This window comes from Vulpes vulpes, chromosome 4 (genome assembly GCF_048418805.1).
Source record: "Vulpes vulpes isolate BD-2025 chromosome 4, VulVul3, whole genome shotgun sequence".
Taxonomy (NCBI): Eukaryota; Metazoa; Chordata; class Mammalia; order Carnivora; family Canidae; genus Vulpes; species Vulpes vulpes.
In genome coordinates, this window is record NC_132783.1 from 32400241 (window position 1) to 32407115 (window position 6875).

The window sequence follows — 6875 nt, forward strand, 5'->3', positions numbered from 1 at the left end:
TCAATACATTTATGGGTGGATATAAATAGAGACATTAAAAAGAGAATTAATTAAAAGTAGGATGAGAACAAATTACAAATTATCATTGATCAACATGACAAGCTGAAAAATAGATTTGGATAGAAACAGGAAGAAAAAGAGTAGCCAAACATAGTAATTAACTGTATGAATATGACATTTGGATGGGGAAGGAAGGAAGAAGCAGCCAAACATCCAAGTTGTTCTAGATCTGCCAAGATGGAGTACCAGGAATTGGGTTTACCACCCTGCTGAAAAAAAATTTAAAAAAACATATGAAATATATTAAAAAGGTTTTCAGGCACTGGATATTAAGTGCCAGAGGACAGTGATCCGAAGAGACAGGAAGAAACAAAGTGAGCCCCAAGCTAGTTACTCCAGTTTATTACCTTGAGAGAGTTTCCAGCCTATAACACAAAGGTGTCAAGCATTGCTCAATAGTCTTCGTAAGTTGAGCAGATGGAGGTGAGAGAGAATAGAGAGGTCAAAGCAAGTAGAATTCTCAGCATAAAGCTCTAGAAAGAGGAGAACTGCTATGGAGATTTCAGAGGATCTGCCTGAGTCTTCGGCTGAGTAGGCTGGGAAAGAACACCTGAAGGCTAATCCCCAGGGCTCACATAGGACTGGAAATAGTTTGCGCTTTCACTAGCCAGAGTAGAAAATCCTTATAATTCACAGGCATCAGAGAGCATACTCAGAAGTGTAATAATCCTATGGTGGGAAAAAAATTAGCCCCTAAAGACTTTCCTGATCCCAGCTAAGAGATGTTGAAAATAAACTTCAAAAAGGATCAAGCTGTTTCCAAGTAACTTTACTGAGCTTGAGGAAAAAAATAAGAATAGAGGAATACCAAATATCTAACAATAAGTAAGTTCAAATTCACTGTCTTCATACAACAAATGTTACCAGGCATGCAGAAAATCAGGAAAACATGAACCATCCTGAGGAGAAAAATTAATGAAAGAAACATACCTAGAGAGAATGCAAATGGAACCTTAGTAGACAGAAGCATCAAATTTAATATTTTATGTGTTCGAGAAGGGAAAGAAAAAATTTGTGTTAAGGAGAAAAATCCAAACATATATAGAAAAAGTTTTAAAAGCTGCTAGACATACAGAGATGTGGATTCTGTGGTAGGAAAAACAATAAACTTCCAAAGATGTCCATAGACTAACCCCTGGAATCTGAGAATATGTCACTTTATATGGCAAAAAGGATTTTGCAGGTGAAAAAGTTAAGGAGCTTGAGATAGGAAGTTTATCCTGGATTATCTAGGTGGGCCTAACATAATCGCAAGGGTCCTTATAAGGGGAAAAAAGGAAGGAAGATTAGAGAAGACTACAGAAGCAGACATCAGGGACAGAGAAAGGAGAGGTCTGAGGATGCTATATATACTACTGACCTTGAAAATGCAAGAAGGGGCTACATACCAAGGAATGCAAGTGTCTTCTAGGAGCTAGAAAAGGCAAAAAGCAGAATCTTTCTTTCAAAAGCCTCCAAAAGGTACACACCGGTTTTAGCCCAGGGAGAGCTCCGACTTTTGGGATTGTAAAAGATAATAAATATGAGTTGTGTTAAACCACTGAGTTTATGGCAATTTGTTATAGTTGTAACAGGACATTAATACAGAGTTCAATTAGGCATTTAATGCAGTAATCCCGGTAAATGTTGGAGACTCCTGAGCATATCACAGTGAGGTGAAGAAGAGAGGATTAGTTACTGGATGAATTACATACTGGGTATTTACTAGAGTTGTGATTATAGAAATTTAGTATTCTGGTATCCAGATCAAAAGGAAATTTTCTCTAAAAAAGAACGTATACCAGGTGACTAATTTGCTGCCACAGATCTTTCTTCTTCACAGTACAATGGTGTTACTGGAAAGTTGCTGCCGGGCCAGGGACTACATTTCTCAATTATCTTGCAACTAGTAGCCACATGATTAGATCTTGTCAATAGATTATGAACAGAAACACCATGTCTTACTTCGAAGGCCAAAGTCCTCAAAAACCAGGTGTGCATTATATATCCTCTCTCTTTTCCCCATCCTCTGGCTGAATGAGGATTTTGAGTCTCTGGGTGGCAAGGAGAGACAAAGTATGAAAGGTCCCTAAATCTTAACATGGAAGGTCACTTGCTCACCAGAAGCACCCATATCACACAGCTGTGTGAACACCAAGACATATGCTTTTTTTTAAGATACTGATTTTGAGGCTTATTTATTTTCATCTTAAAAAATTGGTACAACTAGAATGCTATTTTAACAGCAATACTGATTTTGAGGCTTATTTATTTTCATCTTAAAAAATTGGTACAACTAGAATGCTATTTTAACAGAATCCTAAACTAGTGCCATCATTCAGTGGATGACACAACTCGATGTAAGATGTAGGAAAGATAGAGTGTAGTGTTGTTATGCAGTGGCAATAGACCTGATAAAATTTGGCTGCCAAGCTGGTAGCTCTAAATTAGAATATTGGTTGTGTTAGCTTGTTACTGACCATTCTTAGCAGGCTATCAGAAGAAAAAGGAGCCCAAGCAGAATTGACCAGTTTGCAAACAAAAATTGAAAGAGAACAGAATCCAAGTACCTGGGGTTTCTCACAACTGAAAAATCTGCATAATTCTAGAACTCAAACATTAATAGATATGGCTAAAAAGATTTTAATATCAGAAGCTTTTTATTTTTCCACTCAAAGAAAGTAATTCAGTCTTAGAACAAAAATCAGAATAAGGATGTTTCCTTTCCATATAAGCCCATTGTTTCATGATAGCTATAGAACAGGCACCACTAAATTAAGAGAAAAGCATGGGCAAGAAGTCAAGGAATAAAGCAGGCCTACAAATAAGGTGTAGGGTAAAACTCTAGTTATGAGTTCTGGCACGTAGAACTGCCCAGAAACAATAGAACAGAAATCTACTTGAAAGAGGGAGTTGTATTACCAAAGAAGCCTCAATCCTAAACAAAAAATGCTGTTGAATATTAAGCATTATCCTGAAACTACAAAACCTGTGCTAACAGAAAGCTCAACAAAACAATGCCCACCTCAGACATGGCCATTCCTACCAGTAGAATCCCTACGAGAAAGCTGGTTCAATATCTAATCAAGGAACACCACCACCCACCCCCACCCCCAACCAAGACAGAGAAACTTCAAAATGCTACAAACTCAAATGATTTCAGTGTTGTCAGACACTAGTGATTGTTGTGTGACTCCCATTCTCCCCCTCATTTGGTGAATCCCCAATAACATGGATAGTCTGTTTTAACAAAATTTAATTTTTTGGAATTTCCTGCAGTGTGAGAGATTACCACATTAATGGAGGTTTAACAGTGCCTCAAGAGAGAGAAGTCAGAAGTACCATATTTATAGATTTCAGAGTCTGGGGTCAATTGATTTAAGGGAAGTCATTCAATGTAGGGAACAATTTGAGACAAGAAAAAGTATTTGATGCATTATTTTAGGATTTGTATGTGTAAGTGAAAAGAAGGTCTTGAAGCAAAGCTTTGGTAAGTTAGCTATTATTGGTAACTGAGCCCAGATGAGCAGACTATTGTGTCTGAAGAGGGTGGGGGGATAATAAGTGGGAATTTCCTAAAGCAAACCATAAAGTTATTTCTTAATTTGCAGCCATGTCTTTCCAGGTCTAAGTTTTCCTGGAAGAAGCAACATAGCTGTAGTCCACTATTATATATATATATAATATATATATATATATATATATATATATATATATATATATATGTCACACTGACACAGTCTCAATGATCAGTATTCTAGCTCTCCTGCTCCCACTGTATCACGTATGGGTGTGAACAGGTGCCTGTTAACTCAGATGTTGCCAAATAATGAGAAGCCACATCCAAACCTAATACTGAAGACTGCTCTTTACCTACAGATCTAGGATTCTGAGATACAGTGGTTGAAGGGACTCTGGTTCTTTTCAGGTATATTCTCTGTTTAGAGAAAAGTTGGTATGTGGATATTGGCTGCCTGCCCACATGAGTGCACCATGTAAGGGATGTTTAACTGATCACCAAAATCTTGCACTCCCCTTCTATTGTAGGTTATCTCTGGAAAATAGCTACCCAGGTAGGGATCACATTTCCCAGCTTCCTGCATGACTAGGTTAAGTAAGCCCTGTGACTAGTTCCTGGAAATGTGAACATGTTAATGCAGATGATACAGGTCACTTTCAAACCTAGAATCTGTGAAACAGGTGTGCATTCTCCATTTTTTTTTCTCTGTATGGCACTTAAGGCAATACATTTTGGAACTTTAGAAGGCAAAATACAAATGGAAGAAGCCTAGATGCCTGAGTCCACACATGGAAGGTTGCCATTTGGCTTGTGAAGTGAGAGAGGAATAAACTTCTACTGAGGTAAGTGACAGACTTGATAGCATAATTGATAATATTAGGTAGAATTGTCCTAATTGATACATGATGCTTATCATGAAAGATGAAATACATAAACTCAAATGGTAACATTTGATATATTCATTGAAAGAAGCAATGCCAGCATAAATGCATGGAATCATGACATTTTTGTAATAAAACTTCCTATATAAATAGAAGAATCAAGAAATAATATCCATTCCTTTCTCCATTAAATCTTGAATGTGTATGAACATTGGTATTACCGATAATTCCTTTCTTGATACTTTTCTAAATTTTCTAAATGCTCTCGATATCTTTAGAAGATATTGAAGATACATTTATGCTTTGTATCTATATTAATTACTAATATTTGCTCAATTTTAGATTGAATGGACTTATAATGATTATTATTTTTAAACCCAGATTCAGTTTTCAATATATGAAAAATATATATTTTCATGCAGACCTACAAATGAGTATTAATTCTGGCTCTCACCCCAAATTCCTTTTTTTAATGTGGGACCCATTTGCTCATCTAAGATAAGCCTGTTACTAACTCTTTGAGTCATTAATTTTTGTCTTCCTTATACTTACAACAATCCTATGAAATAGAGAAGTTTTTATCTCATTTTATGATAAAGAAATTCATATCCAGAGAGATCACAAGACTTGTCTAAGATTCAACAGCCACAAAGTGGTGGAAATAAGATCGCATTTGTGCTGCTCACAGGAAAGTTCTGGAAGAGGAAAATTTTTTACCAGGGAATTCAGCTGCTAGCTATCAGCACCCCCTTAGGATACCCTCTTCTAATTAATATGAAATATTTTCATATTAGGAAAAAGTTTTTTTTTTAAGTTGTACATCTTGAGGTTTGCTGGGGTGGCTGAGTTGGTTAAACATCCAACTCTTGGTTTCAGCTCAGATCGTGATCTCAGGGTCCTGGGATAGAACCTTGAGTCAGGTTCTGCACTTAGCACAGAGTCTGCTTGTCCCTCTCCTTCCTCCTCCACTCCTCTCCCCTGCTTGTGGTCTTTCTATCTCACTCTCTCAATCAAATAAAGAGATAATAGATAGATAGGTAAATTTAAAAAAAAAAAAGATGTACATCTCAATAACCAGATATGAGTGTCTCTAACCATTACTACAGGGTCCTGGCACATAGTAGGTCTTCAACTAATATCTATTTGATGATGATGATGATGATTGTGGTGGCGGTGAGAGGTCTCACATACAATAGCCTTTAGTTTCTCATGGGTTATGATACAACAGAGGTGGAGGGTTATGTAGGTGCTTTTTCAGATTTGGATTTGAAGAGGCTTTCAGTCCTAAACAGCGATGTAGAAAGAACCTGAGCTCCCCTCCTCCATGGACACACCAATCTATACCTATCTATAAATAATTATTCCTGAAGAAGAACTGAGGACTGATTGAGGAAACCTCAGCACAGAGCATTCTAGAAACTCTCTGCCTCATGTCCACCTCAGGTCCAGCTTCCCCAGTTGGATGACCTCTGAGCAGAATGTTACCTGGACCCTTCCACTTACACACACTTCACCATCATATCATACCAGGATATCTTCTATACAGAGAGTTTCAGGATCCCCTTGACTGCACTGATTTCAGCCTTAGCAGTCCTAGCAATGCACATTCTGTGTGAAGACCCCCAGGACCACCCAAACCCATGCCCACTTCAGCTCTGGCCATCCCACCAGGGCAACACAAGAAGAGTGCCACAGGACCCATAGCCTATACCAGCCACAGATTCAGCCACAGCCAAAGTCCCATGCATACATAGTCTGTACAGGGAATGACCTTACAGAAGACCATTTATTTAACTTTAAGAGAAGCTATTCTAATTCACAGAAACAAAGAAAGTTAGCAAAATGAGAAGACAGGGGAATATGCTCCAAACAAAATAACCTGACAAAAATCACAGAAAAAGAACAAAATGAAACTGAAATAAGCAATATGCCTAATAAAGAGTTGAAAGTAGTAATCATAAATATTCTCACTGGACTGGAGAGAAAGGTGGAATAACTCAGTGAAAACTTCAACAAAGGGAAAACAAAAAGAAAAGAAAACTTCAACAAAGGGATGGAAAAGATTTTAGGTGGGAATTCTGGAAGATGGTGGAGTAGGAGGACCCTTAGCTCACTCCATCCATGTTAACAACTAGATATCACTCACATCTGAGTACATAAACCAGAGAGCAATCCAAAGACTAACATAAAAAACGCCACAACTAAATGTACAGAAGAAGCTGCATTGGAGCATTTAGGAAGGGCAGAAAGGCAGTGGGGAGCTTCCTGCAAGAGGAAGAGAACAGCAAGCACAGAGAAGGGAACAAGCCAGGGAACCAACATGGGGAAGATAACATCTGGCCTTGAAAACCAGAGGGGCTGAATTCTGTGAGTTTGTATAACAAGAGGGACTTGGAGCCTGGAGCTCTAAAAGTCAGCTGACTCAGTACTGTGTG